Source organism: Eleutherodactylus coqui, chromosome 6, assembly GCF_035609145.1.
Source record: "Eleutherodactylus coqui strain aEleCoq1 chromosome 6, aEleCoq1.hap1, whole genome shotgun sequence".
Lineage (NCBI taxonomy): Eukaryota > Metazoa > Chordata > Amphibia > Anura > Eleutherodactylidae > Eleutherodactylus > Eleutherodactylus coqui.
In genome coordinates, this window is record NC_089842.1 from 110,699,724 (window position 1) to 110,717,501 (window position 17,778).

The 17,778-nt window shown below is 48.4% G+C and overlaps 1 long non-coding RNA gene across 1 annotated transcript in view; it reads right to left on the reverse strand.

The window, feature by feature from the left end:
• Positions 1-2,269: 2,269 nt before the first annotated feature.
• LOC136632475 (uncharacterized) overlaps positions 2,270-17,778 on the reverse strand; it is a 35,612-nt gene continuing 20,103 nt past the window's right edge. The window contains exons 2-3 of the long non-coding RNA XR_010793171.1: positions 12,987-13,082; positions 2,270-2,872 (exon numbers count right to left, since the gene is read on the reverse strand). This is a non-coding gene — a long non-coding RNA (uncharacterized lncRNA). The remainder of the gene's footprint in view (positions 2,873-12,986; positions 13,083-17,778) is intronic.

The following is a 17,778-nucleotide window of genomic DNA, read 5'->3' on the forward strand; positions in this document are numbered from 1 at the left end:
AAAAAAAAAAAATTTAACTATTTTGCTCGCCATGCAGGCCATCCGCAGTACAACTGGCGAAAGAAAAAGCAGGTGCGCGCTGATGCCGGCTGAGCACAGGGTTGGATTTGGCATGTGGAATCTGACCCGTCCGTGTGCAGGCGGCCTAAGCTGGCATAGACTGAGCTGTAGTTTCACAACAGGTAGACATGAGCCTTCCCTTCTCAGCTGACTGACCTGGGCTCGGTGATGAACGATGGCCATTCAATGAGACTATGAGTTTTACTATGGCAATTTTTGGATTCTTTCATTTAAAGGGCCTATCCTGGTGCAGGCCTCCCCCTCCGGTATGACTGGTTTCGGTCTGGCATGTATACGGATCTTGTGTGTTGATAAAGTAAAATATGATTGCATCTGCTTCTTCCTCTGACTCACCGACTCGTGACCACTGTGAGGTGTTCAGTGGTTAGATCACCTGCATGCTAGGGCGGCTCCATCGTCATTCAGGTCATGTGTCTTATGTAAGGAAGTAAGAAGACATTGAAGGTGCTTTAAAGGGACACTAATGCTCTGTACAGGTATAAGTGGTTTCAAAGTCTGGTTCTTAATCAGATCGAGGACAGGAAATGCTGGGGGTGAAGTGATTCTATCCCCCATAGCAGTGTAATTTGACCCAATCATAGCTATGCAGGTAGGTGAGTAATCTGAGTCTGTATTGTAGTGGTTCACATCCCACTGAGATTGTGCCACTAAGGGCTGAAGTGCACAAGGCGAATCAACACTGCGTATTATATGCATAAGGGCTTATTCAGACGACCGTATGCGCAAAAAAAGCTTGCTGCAGTGCAATGGATTTGCACATGTATGAGGTTTTTGAGGTAGATTTGCGCTTGTCTGCGCATAGTTAAAGAGGTCTAGATGTGTTCTCTTCCCTGCAGTTTGTGCAATGTTTCACGCTTTCCGTTGTGTATTTGTGCATGTCTATTGGAGCCTTTGCTGTGCAAAACCTAGAAGGATAGAGCAGGTCCTACTTTTTTTTCCACGCACACAAAAAATCCACAATACCTGCGCAAACACAGTCGTCTGAGGAAGCCCTCATACACAGAAGAAATTTACTCGTGAGGGAGGCCTAGGACCATATACTCCCATAGTCTGCTACTTTCAGAACTCCAGAACTACTTGCCGAGTCATCTTTACACTACTGATGGGCTGGGTCCCTCTGGTACGTAGCCACTATTTAAGTAGACTAGATTGACACGGTTTGCTATGCGAACATAAAATGGGTTCGTTCGAATTAGCAGTGTTCCCTGTATGACACCGTGTTGTGATGCTATGGAGGGAAGAAAATTGCAGCATGTTCTTTCTTCTTGCGATATTGCCCATTCCTTTCAATGGGACTAGCGGCGGCAGCAGCAGCGGCCCCATTGAAAACAGTGGAAGAAGATCGTGATCCCCTGCTGCGGCTGTGACTGCTACAGCAGGGGATTCCTTCAGCCCTGCAGGGATGTGAGGCTGCTTAATGTGAAAACGCCTTGCATCCAGGAATTTCCACAAGGATTACGAGAGCGATATCGAGCTGTGATTCACGATCTGATATTGCCCTTGCCCGTGTGAAGGAGCCCTGACTCTGCCTGGCGGTGCTGTTGGCTAAAGCACAACAGCGCCACTAGACTTACCATAGGAACTTTCACCTTGCCTGACAGGTCACTCAATGTATCACAGTCAAATTTTATGATCTTACAGCAGTGGTGAGGATGACACCAAAATCATCCACCAAAGGTCATGGAAAGAGGTCAAAGTGTGGTTCTAGAAAAAGCCTGTAGGCTTATTTATATTAGAGTTACCATAGAAAACAGATCTAAAAAAAAAAAAGAGACCCTAACAACTGTATTGAAAAGGACTTGAAAGTGACTTTACCAGTAGACTTGATCAAAAAGCTACTGCTCTAGGTATGCAGCTCGTATGCAAATGAATGTGTCGCCATGGTTACAGACTGCAGACAAAGCCTCTGTAGTCTGATTCTGCAGCCATGTGTTAAGGTGCTATATCTGCCCCCCTCTTAGTGGGACAAGGAAGAATAGGAGGTGCAATGAGTAAGGGCTCTTTTACAGGGGCAGATAAATTATTCAGATTCGAGACCCAGTGAGAATCTGTATCGTTCAGTGTAAAAGCACAGCAATGATTATCGTTGGGCGGCCTGTGTAAACGGGCCTTAATGGACAGGGCATGGGTTCTGTACACGAATCACCAACCATGTGTAATGGGCATGTAGTTAGGTGACTGGTTTCCATTCAACAGGCAAAACATCTTCCTTTTATTGGTTGATTCAATTTGAACACATTTCTTACAAACTTTACGGGTTCCGGGTCTGATGCTGTTCAGGCCATTGAGTTTAGAGACAGAATAACCGTCCAGTGTGCTTGAGCTTCCTTAACATTGTACAGTAAGTGTACGCACCAGATGGGCAAAACTGATCTACAATGCAGAACCCAGAAATTGGTTATTTAAAAAAGATTTCCAGCCACTTTCTTTCCCGTCCTGATGTCAGTCGTCTTTCCTGTTGAACTTTATTAAACTTTTCTCCTAATGTACGTGGCATCTGCATACAATCATACATGGGAAATAAGATAAATTCTAAACATATACAGTTTCATGATGGTCGTCATGGTTCCGAGGTGTTTGGCGCCCAAGTCTGCGTACGGCCCATTGACAGGATGAGTTGTACAAGGTAGATTAACACAGGTGACCAGCGGCTGGGACACGATTAAACAGTGCAGCATGGAGCAAGGCTCTCCCATCTGTCCATCCCAAGAGAATGGTCGGATTTAAAGGGGGACAGGATGATGGGGAAGTGGAGGACTCGGAACACACAGACCCTCACAGAAATAACAACCTGTTGAGAAAAATTATAAGAACAAAAAATCAAAATAATTCACATAATTACCAAGCAGATTTACAAAAAAACTATTTTCTTTATTCGACCAGAGCTGAAATCACAATTCAGCTTCTTTTTACTAGGAAGGCAACAGCAGGCTTGTTCTCAGACGCACTCCTTACAGCTTATCTGAGTTTCTATTGTTCAGGGGGTAGTTTAGTGTTTCCAACATCAGATGACTATATAGTACTTGTAAATATTCAAAGCAAACTCTGTAGCTACTGCAGAAACCGAGAATGCTGGGAGACTTCAGAAGCATGTGTGTATACAGTAGAATATAGGCTGTAACTCGGGATCACTTCACTAGCAGAATAAGTGCAGCTCTGCAGTAAATGATAAGTAATGTAATACATGTACACAGCGATTCCAGCACCGGAATAGTGAGTGCAGCTCTGGAGTATAATACAGGATGTAACTTGGGATCAGTATAGGGACAGTAAACAGATGACTTCTATATGTAAACTGATTTTGCATTTCTGAAAAAACTTATTTTGTGGAATTATTTACTGTCTGCCAGATTTATCTCCGATGTGAAGCTTGAGGAGGGCTCAGATAGAGCAGTAGGGACCTTCAACAGCATAGCCAGAGTCGCCGGGGCTCTAATGCACTCTGTACTATGGGGCCCCAACGCACTCTGTACTATGGGGTCCCCACCTACTACATGGCATTTACCCAGACTCGTCATAACTGGTGAAGTGAATAATACTGACTATCTAGTGATAATAGCAGGAAGCGAACAGTCAGTTCTTGAAGTGGATGTTATCTAACCAAGAACAATGTGCAAGTCTAATGAACTGGGCCAAATTGTGATGACTGGGTCAGAGCATCTCCAAAGCAGCAGTTCTTGTGGGGCATTCCCGGTATAGAGGGGTTAGTACCCTACCAAAAATGGTCCAAGGCTGGGTGACCAGTTAACTGGAATATATATGAATGGAAAAAAAAATCACTGCTGGCTATGATGGAAAGGTGTCACGTCATCTCAGCTGAACGCCTCTTTCACACAACCATATGCATTTTTACGCTCGCCGCATCACGGCCAAAAAATGTGTGAAGGAAGATTAGCCACGATCAAGTCCTGATCTTATTTAGAGTTTTCTTGTCCATTCACATAGGCTGTGTATCGGTGAAAAAATGTGCTGCTGCGCAGAAATTCCTTGGAAGGCTATTAATGATTAACTAGTGCCAGCGGTCTTTATTTCCCAGCGTTGGACACAGGTAAACCCCCTCCCCTCCCTTTTTTTTCCAGCTCCCATAGAAGCCTATGGGAGTCTCTAGCGTATCTCAGTAAAAGATGGGGAGAGACCTATCTTTTCATGCACTGCATAAAATTGGTCGTTGTTTTTGGAAGCCCATGTCCTATTTTTCCCTGCGCATTTTTTTCTACGTGGCTAAAAATCACTCATCTAAATAAATACATTGGAAGCCAATGCTTGAGATGGTTGTGTTTTTTTTATTTTTTTTAATGCGACTAAATTTGCTGAGTATATACAGTCATGTGAATAAGGTCTAAGGCTCTCATGCCAAACGCAAGGCCCACGGGCTGAATCCAGCCCCCTGCCTCATTTTATGTCATCCACCAGTCGTACGTCAAACCTTAAAGGGGTTATCTAGACAGCACCATCTGTCTGTTGTGGGCGGAGCTAAGCTCCCACCCTCTCCCCGTCCCTTGTCCATAGTCATCAATGGGAGGAGGTGGGACGGGCTAGCTCTTAGCTCTGCCACCGTCCCAACCACTCCCATTGCAAAGAACGAGCTGGAGGAGAGGACAGGTGAGCCTGCGATGGGGAGGGAGGGAAAAGAGGCGAAGGTATGGTAGTCTCGGCGTATATGCGCTGGTACCCATGCCGTTTGAACGGGCGCACAAACGGCCAGCTGATAGCTCGTGGGAAAGAAGCCTTAGCAGTAATCTCTGAGATACATCCAATCTATTGGAAAGTGTGTTTAGGTGTTTTTGCTTCAGTTACCCTATTGGGGTTTTTAACATATAAATAAAGATTATTTTTAGTTAGTTCAGTCTGTGAAGGGTATTTTAGGTTTGGACTATATCTGCCTCAGTTAAAAAGCTTTCTTTTATGTGTGCAAATACACGGTGTATTCGTGCATGCAAACAAGAACGCAGATTGACTCATTGAAATGCTGCACAAATATGCAATGAATATGTAGGTTTCCTGAGTATTCACTGTGTATTTGCCCCCTCCCATTCACTTCAAGGGCCTATTGTGGTGTGTAATATGCATTAAGTAAGGTCATGCCGCATATTAATTTACATGATTGCACATTACGTGAAAATATCTAGTCATGTTAATGAACCTATTGAAATTAATGGGTTCCATTACCTGCATATTATGCATGCAAAAAGTTGGATTTAGACGGGACGAATGTCAGTCAAACGATGCCCAACACTCGTCCCTGCATGTCCTCGCTCCTCTGCTCCTGCATGGGAGCTAGTAGCGCTAGTTCACTCACAGAGCAGCCAGCAGGGTGGTAGGGAGGCTGCAGTAGATTTCTCTCCTTGTGCTCCCCCGCCCCTCTCCATTGACTTAGCATAGTGGCGGTTCAAAACTGAAGGGCTGCTATTTACACTGCTGCATAAGCCATGAACGATAGGCTGATCGCTCAGTGTAAATAGCAGCTGTTCAGTACTGAGCAGCCGCTATGTTATGGCAATGGAGAGGGTGCGGGGGAGTGAGGAGAGAAATCTCCTGCAGCCTCCCCGCTGTGAGCCAGCGATTCTAGCTCCCGTGCAGCAGCATGAGAGCGAGTATGTGTGGGGACAAGTGTTAGGCATTGTTTGCCCGACATTCGTCCCGTCTAAATGGGCCTTTACATTGCACAAATACACTCATGTGAACGCCCCTTACTGTACAATTGCAATTGTCCCTTTGAAGGCAACCATAAGGCTGATGTGGCCCTCAGTGAAAATGAATTTGACACCGCTGGCTTAAGGTAGATTTATACGGGACGACTGTTAGGTGCATTAGCACCTGACAGCCATCCCAGCGACTACTGGTCTTGTGCTTTCACACAGAAGTGATTAGTTGTTTCTTGACTGGAGGCAGAGTGGCTGGGGATTGTTCCGGCCCGACTCCATTCACAATAAACAGGCAGTCACTCAAAGATTGAGCATCTCCTGTTCACACGGCCTGACAGTCACTGAACTCCGACAAATGGTTTGTGGCTCAGTGTCCTGTCGGTGGTACATGGGATAACTATCGCCCAAATTCACTGTTTCCAGCAATAATTGGGGTGATAATTGCCCTGTATGAAGGCACCTTTATTGGGTGTAACCTCAGATCAGAGTGCCCATGCTGACAATTGTCCGTCAAAAGTGCTCATAATGGACAATGGAACAGTTGAAGAAGGTGGCCTGGCATGATGAATCTTGTGGACAGTTGGGTATATAAGCATCATGTACTCCGGGAAGAGATGACACCAGTAGAGATGAGCGAACACCAAAATACTCGGGTGTTCGTTATTCGGGACGAAATTATCGCGATGCTCGAGGGTTCGTTTCGAATAACGAACCCCACTGAAGTCAATGGGCGACCCGAGCATTTTTGTATTTTGCCGATGCTCGCTAAGGTTTTCATGTGTGAAAATCTGGGCAATTCAAGAAAGTGATGGGAACGACACAGCAACGGATAGGGCAGGCGAGGGGCTACATGTTGGGCTGCATCTCAAGTTCCCAGGTCCCACTATTAAGCCACAATACCGGCAAGAGTGCCCCCCCCCCCCCCTCCCTACAACTTTTACTTCTGAAAAGCCCTCATTAGCATGGCATACCTTAGCTAAGCACCACACTACCTCCAACAAAGCACAATCACTGCCTGCATGACACTCCGCTGCCACTTCTCCTGGGTTACATGCTGCCCAACCCCCCCCCCCCTCCCCCCCGCACGACAGTGTCCACAGCTTACACCAAATTGTCCCTGTGCAGCCTTCAGCTGCCCTCATGCCACGCCACCCTCATGTCTATTTATAAGTGCGTATGCCACAGGAAAAGCAGGCACACACTGCAGAGGGTTGGCCAGGCTAGGCAGCGACCCCCCCATAAAAGGGGCGGGGCGATAGTCCACAATGCTGTACAGCAGCAATGAGAAATATAATCCTGTGCCACCGCCATCAGGAGCTGCACACGTGGGCATAGCAATGGGGAACCTATGTGACACACACTATTCATTCTGTCAAGGTGTCTGCATGCCCCAGTCAGACCGGGCTTTTTAATTCATAGACACAGGCAGGTACAACTCCCTATTGTGAAGTCCCTGTGGCCCGACAGCATGGATGGCTCCCTGGAACCCACCGGCGGTACATAAAAATATCCCATTGCATTGCCCAACACAGCTGAGGTAGTAATGTCGTGCTTAATACAGGTGGGCTTTGGCCCACACTGCATGCCCCAGTCTGACTGGGGTTCTTTAGAAGTGGAAACAGATGCATTTATAATTCCCTGTGGACCCACAGCATGGGTGGGTGCCAGGAAGCCACCGGCGGTACATAAATGTATCCCATTGCATTGCCCAACACAGCTGAGGTAGTAATGTCGTGCTTAATACAGGTGGGCTTTGGCCCACACTGCATGCCCCAGTCTGACTGGGGTTCTTTAGAACTGGAAACAGATGCATTTACAACTCCCTGTGGACCTACAGCATGGGTGGCTCCCTGGAACCCACCGGCGGTACATAAATATATCCCATTGCAGTGCCCAACACAGCTGATGTAACGTCAGCTGTAATGCAGGTGGGCTAAAAATTCATTTGATTACACTGTAGGCGAGGGCCCCAAAAAATTGGTGTACCAACAGTACTAATGTACCTCAGAAAAAATTGGCCATGCCCAACCAAGATGGCAGGTGAAACCCATTAATCGCTTTGGTTAATGTGGCTTAAGTGGTAACTAGGCCTGGAGGCAGCCCAGTGTAACGAAAAATTGGTTCAAGTTAAAGTTTCAACGCTTTTAAGAGCATTGAAACGTATAAAAATTGTTTAGAAAAATTATATGAGTGAGCCTTGTGGCCCTAAGAAAAATTGCCCGTTCTGTGTGATTACGTGAGGTTTCAGGAGGAGGAGCAGGAGGAGGAGGAGGAGGAGGAATATTATACACAGATTGATGAAGCAGAAATGTCCCCGTTTTGGATGGTGAGAGAGAACGATGCTTCCATCCGCGGGTGCAGCCTACGTATTGCTTAGGTATCGCTGCTGTCCGCTGGTGGAGAAGAGAAGTCTGGGGAAATCCAGGCTTTGTTCATCTTGATGAGTGTTAGCCTGTCGGCACTGTCGGTTGACAGGCGGGTACGCTTATCTGTGATGATTCCCCCAGCCGCACTAAACACCCCCTCTGACAAGACGCTAGCCGCAGGACAAGCAAGCACCTCCAGGGCATACAGCGCTAGTTCAGGCCACGTGTCCAGCTTCGACACCCAGTAGTTGTAGGTGGCAGAGGCGTCACGGAGGACGGTCGTGCGATCGGCTACGTACTCCCTCACCATCCTTTTACAGTGCTCCCGCCGACTCAGCCTTGACTGGGGATCGGTGACACAGTCTTGCTGGGGAGCCATAAAGCTGTCCAGGCCCTTAAAGACTGTTGCACTGCCTGTGCTGTACATGCTGCTCGATCTCCGCACCTCCCCTGCTACCTGGCCCTCGGAACTGCGCCTTCTGCCACTAGCGCTGTCGGATGGGAATTTTACCATCAGCTTGTCCGCCAGGGTCCTGTGGTATAGCAACACTCTCGAACCCCTTTCCTCTTCGGGAATGAGAGTGGAAAGGTTCTCCTTATACCATGGGTCGAGCAGTGTGTACACCCAGTAATCCGTAGTGGCCAGAATGCGTGCAACGCGAGGGTCACGAGAAAGGCATCCTAACATGAAGTCAGCCATGTGTGCCAGGGTACCTGTACGCAACACATGGCTGTCTTCACTAGGAAGATCACTTTCAGGATCCTCCTCCTCCTCCTCCTCCTCAGGCCATACACGCTGAAAGGATGACAGACAACCCGCATGGGTACCGTCAGCAGTGGGCCAAGCTGTCTCTTCCCCCTCCTCCTCATCCTTCTCATGCTCCTCCTCCTCAACGCGCTGAGATATAGACAGGAGTGTGCTCTGACTATCCAGCGACATACTGTCTTCCCCCGCCTCCGTTTCCGCGCGCAAAGCATCTGCCTTTATGCTTTGCAGGGAACTTCTCAAGATGCATAGCAGAGGAATGGTGACACTAATGATTGCAGCATCGCCGCTCACCACCTGGGTAGACTGCTCAAAGTTTCCAAGGACCTGGCAGATGTCTGCCAACCAGGCCCACTCTTCTGAAAAGAATTGAGGAGGCTGACTCCCACTGCGCCGCCCATGTTGGAGTTGGTATTCCACTATAGCTCTACGCTGCTCATAGAGCCTGGCCAACATGTGGAGCGTAGAGTTCCACCGTGTGGGCACGTCGCACAGCAGTCGGTGCACTGGCAGATTAAACCGATGTTGCAGGGTGCGCAGGGTGGCAGCGTCCGTGTGGGACTTGCGGAAATGTGCGCAGAGCCGGCGCACCTTTACGAGCAGGTCTGACAAGCGTGGGTAGCTTTTCAGAAAGCGCTGAACCACCAAATTAAAGACGTGGGCCAGGCATGGCACGTGCGTGAGGCTGCCGAGCTGCAGAGCCGCCACCAGGTTACGGCCGTTGTCACACACGACCATGCCCGGTTGGAGGCTCAGCGGCGCAAGCCAGCGGTCGGTCTGCTCTGTCAGACCCTGCAGCAGTTCGTGGGCCGTGTGCCTCTTATCTCCTAAGCTGAGTAGTTTCAGCACGGCCTGCTGACGCTTGCCCACCGCTGTGCTGCCACGCCGCGCGACACCGACTGCTGGCGACGTGTTGCTGCTGCTGACACATCTTGATTGCGAGACAGAGGTTGCGGAGGAGGAGGAGGGTGCTTTAGTGGAGGAAGCATACACCGCCGCAGATACCACCACCGAGCTGGGGCCGGCAATTCTGGGGGTGGGTAGGACGTGAGCGGTCCCAGGCTCTGACTCTGTCCCAGCCTCCACTAAATTCACCCAATGTGCCGTCAGGGAGATGTAGTGGCCCTGCCCGCCTGTGCTTGTCCATGTGTCCGTTGTTAAGTGGACCTTGCCAGTAACCGCGTTGGTGAGGGCGCGTACAATGTTGCGGGAGACGTGGTCGTGCAGCGCTGGGACGGCACATCGGGAAAAGTAGTGGCGACTGGGAACTGAGTAGCGCGGGGTCGCCGTCGCCATCATACTTTTGAAGGACTCGGTTTCCACAACCCTATACGGCAGCATCTCAAGGCTGATAAATTTGGCTATGTGGACGGTTAACGCTTAAGCGTGTGGGTGCGTGACGGCGTACTTGCGCTTGCGCTCCAACACTTGCGCTAGCGACGGCTGGACGGTGCGCTGAGAGACATTGGTGGATGGGGCCGAGGACAGCGGAGGTGAGGGTGTGGGTGCAGGCCAGGAGACGGTAGTGCCTGTGTCCTGAGAGGGGGGTTGGATCTCAGTGGAAGTTTGGGGCACAGGGCGAGAGGCAGCGGTGCAAACCGGAGGCGGTGAACGGCCTTCGTCCCACCTTGTGGTGGTGGCGCATGCTGGTGGTGGTGAGGCTGTTGGTGTTGGCTCCCCGGCTGATCTTGGCGCGACAAAGGTTGCACACCACTGTTCGCCGGTCGTCAGGCGTCTCTGTGAAAAACTGCCAGACCTTAGAGCACCTCGGCCTCTGCAGGGTGGCATGGCGCGAGCGTGCGCTTTGGGAAACAGTTGGTGGATTATTCGGTCTGGCCCTGCCTCTACCTCTGGACACCGCACTGCCTCTTGCAACCTGCCCTGCTGCTGCCCTTGCCTCCCCCTCTGAAGACCTGTCCTGAGTAGGCGTTGCACACCAGGTGGGGTCAGTCACCTCATCGTCCTGCTGCTCTTCCTCCGAATCCTCTGTGCGCTCCTCCCTCCGACTTACTGCCCTTACTACTACCTCACTGATAGACAACTGTGTCTCATCGTCATCGTCCTCCTCACCCACTGAAAGGTCTTGAGACAGTTGCCGGAAGACCCCAGCCTCATCCCCCCGGACCCCGGGAACTTTCCAATGGTTGTGCATCAGTGACGATAAACTCCTCTGGTGGGAGAGGAACCACTGCTGCCCAATCTGAGCAGGGGCCCGAGAACAGTTCCTGGGAGTCTGCCCGCTCCTGAGCATGTGTCATTGTAGTGAAGTGAGGAGGCTGGGAGGAAGGAGGAGCAGCAGACAGAGGATTCGGATTTGCAGCAGTGGACGGCGCAGAACTGTGGGTGGACGATAGGTTGCTCGAAGCACTTTCTGCCATCCACGACAGGACCTGCTCACACTGCTCATTTTCTAATAAAGGTCTCCCGCGTGGAACCATTAATTGTGCGATGAATGTGGGGACGCCAGAAACGTGCCTCTCTCCTAATCGCGCAGCAGTCGGCTGCGATACACCTGGATCAGGAGTTCGGCCTGTACCCACACCCTCACTTGGCCCTCCGCGTCCTCGGCCGCGTCCACGTCCTCTAGGCCTACCCCTACCCCTCAGCATGCTGTATTACCAGTGATTTGATTTCCCAGGCAGGAAATAAATTGGCGCAAGCCTGCAGGCCAAATACAATTTTTTCCCTTTTTTTTTAAGGAAAGGCCCACTGCGTATATTCACTCAATAATAAATGTGTTGTTGTGGCCCTGCAATGTGTCACAGAACTGCGGTGTTGCAGAGTTATTATCTACAGCAGAGCGGTGATATTTCCCCGGCAGGAAATACATAAATTGGCGCAAGCCTGCTGTTAAACTTAGCTGGCTGCGTCTGTTTTTTTTTACGTTCTCCACCCAGCACACACGTACAGCCAACGCTGAGGACTGTCAGAGGCAGGCCAAATACAATTTTTTTCCCTTTTTTTTTTAAGGAAAGGCCCACTGCGTATATTCACTCAATAATAAATGTGTTGTTGTGGCCCTGCAATGTGTCACAGAACTGCAGAGTTATTATCTACAGCAGAGCGGTGATATTTCCCCGGCAGGAAATAAATTAAGTGGCGCAAGCCTGCTGTTAAACTTAGCTTGCTGCGTCTGTTTTTTTTTACGTTCTCCACCCAGCACACACGTACAGTGAACGCTGAGGACTGTCAGAGGCAGGCCAAATACAATTTTTTTCCCTTTTTTTTTAAAGGAAAGGCCCACTGCGTATATTCACTCAATAATAAATGTCTTCTGGCCCTGCCTACACAATTCTGTCCCTCTAGTATTAATGCAGGGCGCAATGCTCTGCAGACAGCCGATTTTGAAAAAAAAAAAAAAAAGGGCAACACTGCTAACTGCAGCCTGCACAGTACTGCACACGGTTAGATGTGGCCCTAGAAAGGACCGTTGGGGTTCTTGAAGCCTACACTCACTCCTAACACTCTCCCTGCCTAACCACCACTTCTGTCCCTCTAGTATTAATGCAGGGCGCAATGCTCTGCAGACAGCCGATTATGAAAAAAAAAAAAGTGCAACACTGCTAACAGCAGCCTGCACAGTACTGCACACGGATAGATGTGGCCCTAAGAAGGACCGTTGGGGTTCTTAAAGCCTACACTAACTCCTAACGCTCTCCCTATAGCAGCTACGGCACCAGCAGCACTGTCCCTCAGCTATCTCACAACGCATCTGAGGCGAGCCGCGGGAGGGGCCGACTTTTATACTCGGGTGACATCTGATCTCCCCAGCCACTCACAGCAGGGGGGTGGTATAGGGCTTGAACGTCGCAGGGGGAAGTTGTAATGCCTTCCCTGTCTTTCAATTGGCCAGAAAAGCGCGCTAACGTCTCAGAGATGAAAGTGAAAGTAACTCGAACATCGCGTGGTGCTCGCCTCTAGTAACGAGCATCCCGAACACCCTAATATTCGCACGAATATCAAGCTCAGAAGAGTACGTTCGCTCATCTCTAGACACCAGGAAGCGTTGTGATGCTCTGGGCAGGGTCCTGGTACGAATGTGGATGTTACTGTGACACATACCACCTCCCTAAACATGGCAGGGTGCTCACTCCATAGCCCTCCATGTCCCACATGTGGTGCTCTTACCTCGTCATACGTTAGATTTGCAGTCCCAGAGATTTCATACATTCTTTATAGGCTTGAATTAGATCCTGGCAGTTTTCTTCACCTTTCTCTGCTGCGCTGCAGTAAGAAGAAGAGAAGCGAGAAGTTACAGTTCTGTCTGTCTATGGAGCTAGAAGTCCGCCAAATTATTACTATATTAGTACTAATCCATATTTGTATGGTCCCAACATATCTTCACACAATCGCGTGCGCAAAAACGCTCGCTACAGCACAGCATGTTTGCGGATGAAGGAGGTTGGATAAGGCTGATTTGCGCACCGGTCTGAGCATAGCACTGTACTTTTTGCGCACATGGGGCCAGTTCACGTACGTGACACACCCTTTCAATGGATTGAAAGGCTAATTGGCCGCCTGAGGTCCAGATGTGTTCTTTTCCCCACTATTTGCGCAGTGTTTCACGCTTTCCCCTGCGTATTTGCACACCTCCCATAGACTTCTATGGGGCCTTTGCTGTGCAAAACACAGAAAAATAAAGCAGGTCCGACATTTTTCTGTGTGCACAAAACATGAGAACGAACCAACTGAAATCAATGGCTTCTATTCTCTGCGTTTAGCACTCGTATATTTTGCGCATGCAAAAACACATGCAAATACAGTTGTGTGAAGAAAGCCCTAAGGCCTCATGTCCACGGGGAAAATCAGGCCCGCAGCGGATTCTCCATGCAGAATCCCGCAGCGGGTCCCTCCTTTCCCGCGGACATGAGGATAAAAATAAGATTAAACTCACCTGTCCGGACGCTGCGGATCTGCCCTCCTTTGCAGACAGATCTTCTTTCTTCGGCCTGGCGGATGTGCACGGCACTCCGGCAGCGTGCCGCACGCATGCGCTGGGCACTCTGTTTTTTTTTGGAACTCCTGCTCTCCCGCGGAGCCTGCAGAAGCCGTCCCCACGGGAGACCCGCACTAAAAATGGAGCATGCCGCGGGTGTTTTCCCGCAGACGCAATCCGTGCCTCAGGGGAAAATGACATCCGCAGGTATATAACTACCTGCGGGTGTCCATTGCATCCCTATGGGGCGCGGATCACGCTGTGGGAAAAACGCTGCGGATTCTTAATTTTATTTTACCTGAGGCCTAAAAGTGCTTCAAACTAGATTTGTTCGCTTCTCATGCGTCGTTGACATAATGCAGTCATATAAATCATTGTTGGCTCGTTTACACATCATTGCGTGTAAATAACGATGGCTTAGTCGTACAGTGAATGCAAATGAACGATTTATCTGCCTGTATAAACAGCCTGCACGAGCAAACGAGCAAAATCACTCAGTGTAAAAGTACTATTAGGCTAATTTCATACGGGCGAGTGCGATATCAGTCGTGAAACTCGGGCCAATATCCCACTTGCCAGCGGGCGATTTCCCCACAGATGTGAGGCGGTTTTGCCTCAAATGCGCCTTACATCACTTCAGGAAAGTAGGATCGGCGAGTGTTATCCTTTGTCTTTAATGGGAAACCTTGCATCGCACGCCGTTCAATACTTTGCCGCCCAATTGAAACAATGGGCGATGCATTCCAAGGGAAAGCCCAAAGACAGGACAGACCGCAATTTTTTTCTGCACCGTGATGCGGGAAAAAACTTCTTATGTATATGACTCCATTTAAAAGAATAGGGTTCACATTAACATGAGATTTGTGCGTCTCGTACGATTTTCTTGGCCGTGTGAAAGCGGTCTAAGTCACAGGGTACAGAGACAAAATCAGACATACAGTATTAAACCATTTAGTCGCTGCTTAATAATATCAGTTTCTAGGAACTACAATGTCTGCAGTTGCTTAAGGAAATTGTCACCCAGCTTTCCCAGACCCCTGAATGGCAGTGCAGGGATGGGTATTTGCTATGCCAGTATTTGAAGGTGAACCAAATGTAAAAATGCACTATTTCCTTCCTTGTGTGTAATGTGCTCTGTGATATAGCGCCATCTGGTGATACTGAGCTGCAACATCACATGAAAGACATTGTGCTGTTTCCTGGATTGGTGTTGTTTATAGCCAATTGGACTGCGGCTTTAATTCTTTAACTAAATGGTGTCTCCCAAGAAGCTCATTCTGCTTTCAGATTGTAAAATAACTACAACTGAATGCCGCCGTGGCCGTAACTAGATTACAACGCATTATGTAACGCAGGAGGGTAAAAGACGCTGAACAGCAGCAGTCGGGATGATCTGCAGTCACAGACGTAGTGAGAGACCTGGTGAATTCTGAATGCAGCTCTGGAGGCGGCAGTAATATCAGATATCATGTAATCAGGAGAACTACAAGACACTGAACCTGCAGGGATAGCGTGTAAATGGGACCTCCTGCATCCTGAGAGCTCACTTCCACATAAGAGGATTGGAAAATGTCTGTAATATGTATCCATATCTGCGTCGGTACTTCCGGCTGGAGGCTGTCACAGAATCGGCTAAAAATACAGTAATAAACGCACGCAGCGTTTTTTTATACTACAGCTGGGCAGCTGGGTGGAAAGTGGACAGACTCCATTGTAATCAATGCCGCATGTTGCATCTTTAAGACATAGCTACGAAAAATACGGCCATGTAAATAGATGCATAGATCTACATTAGCTCCGTATTACGGTTCGCAAACCACGGAGCAAATACGGAGTAACAATAAGTTCGTCTGAAAACAGAATTAACGGAAAAAAACAGAATAGTGAATGCAGCTTTGGATGTGACTGGAGTATGAGACCTGATGTCACTGAGGATTAATGCATTAGTTACCAAGCATGTAAATGTCACAAAAGAGCACTTAGTGCTAGAAATACATCTACATGGGATGATGTTTCAGTGCTTGTAGAGGTTCCGAACATCAGGAGAAAAGCAGGAAGAGTGTGATTGGTTCCTATAAGTAGATCCAGTGGATTATCAGGGTTCAGTGTTATAATTGCTCAGTAACTCCCATCGGACAACTCTGTAATATCAGACCCGTTTTGGAATCCAGAAATGTTCCAGAACATTCTTAGCATGATACCCCGAGGCCTGACTGCTTGTAATTTCCTGCTCAGCTTACAGACAGCAAGGACGTAGGTCACAGAGCGGACGGCAGAGTCACTTCAAAGCACGGAAGTCCTGGTGTGTCCTACAGGAGGTATAGGGTTAATCCTTCACATGCATTCCACTAGCACAGCTAGACTTGGAAGGCGACATTCCCTTGGTCCAATATCGCACTTGCCAACGTGTGTTTTTCATGGCAATACAAGGAAATCACATCGCTTCTATGAAATGACGATCCTCGCGCATATGAAAGGATCGCAAGTGTTCCCCATTGACTTCAGCGAGAAAGATCGCCTCTAACTTCCATGCGCATCACACGGTATGCAAATGCCATGCCATGTCTTTCAAGTTCCCGTTGAAAACAATGGGCAAGGCATTCCAAAGGAATGCCAATAGATAGAACACACTGTGATTTCTTTTCCTTGTGTGAATGAATCCATTTAAAAGAATTAAAAAATTTACACAAAACTCGCGCAAGAATATCGCTCGTGTGAATAACTGTAACTCTTGTGCCTGTAGTCGGAGGATAGGGATAGTAGTACCCTTTTACATGCGCTAATTATTTGTTCAGATTCCCACTGGATGCCCCGACTGAACGACGAATGAGAATTTGTTTGTTTCTCACTCCTCGGTTTGTTTATGCAGAAAACTGAATGAAGGATCGGCCCGTGTAAACAGTCAGTTGTTCACTTATGAACGACTGCCTGTTTACTGTGAATGGAGGCGGGTCGGCCAGAACGATCCCCGATCCTCTCCACTCCATTCACTAGCAGTGATCGTTCCTCGGTAAAAGAATGATTAACGTTGGGACAACCTCTCAGGCATCTATGCTCAACGGGTCGTCCCGTGTAAAAGGGCCCTCTGGCCTGCTGCACACGACCGGATTTCAGTTGCAGAATCAATGATTCCAGTATTCTGCACCTATTGAAAAAATACAACATTTGCATGTCTGCTCACGTGAGCAAACAGCGATTGCAATTTCTGCAAGTGGATTTAAAATCGCAGCATGTTCAATTTTTGTGCAGAATCTGCACAGACGGCTTCCATTGAAGGTGTCTGACCTGCGGACTATCCACAATGTCAACAGCGAGCAGCCGCGGTCATCCGCAAAACAGAAAAAAGAAGGTACGCAGGGTCGCCGGGCGGTGTCAGAGCTGGATTCTCCTGCAGGCTCCCACATGCAGAATCCGGCTCACCCATGTGAAGCTGGCCTTACAAAGGGTCGTCTGTCCTCTCAAAATAAAGCTTAATCGTCATATCTTAAACAGTTTTGCAACTTTCTAATATTCTTTGTGATGCAGTTAGTTCCTCGCTATTTCTAAGAGCTCTGCTTACTGTCTGTGAATGAGATTCTTCTTCAGTGACTGATATATCTCACAGCTGAGAGTTGTATCCAGTCTAGATAATCCTCTGTGAACTAAACCTGGACCGCAGACTGATACATTTCACCTGCTCTGATACATTGTAGCAAATTATTCAAAATAAATTATGTAAACAGCAGTACAGTGTGGATTTTCACTCTGCTTTGGATGTGATAACGCTGCCGAATTTCTGCTATGTGTAAACACACGCAAATACCCTTTTTTCCAGTGTATTTACAGAGGAAAATAAAATGTCGAGTGAAGTTCAGAGTGATAAAGTAAAGATGCCAATCTTCAAAAAGACTCAAAAACGAGGTCAGAAACTGCAGGCCAGGAAGTTTAACTCCTGTTGATTCTTTTTAATATATTTATTAACACCCCATAGAATGATTTTGCTGC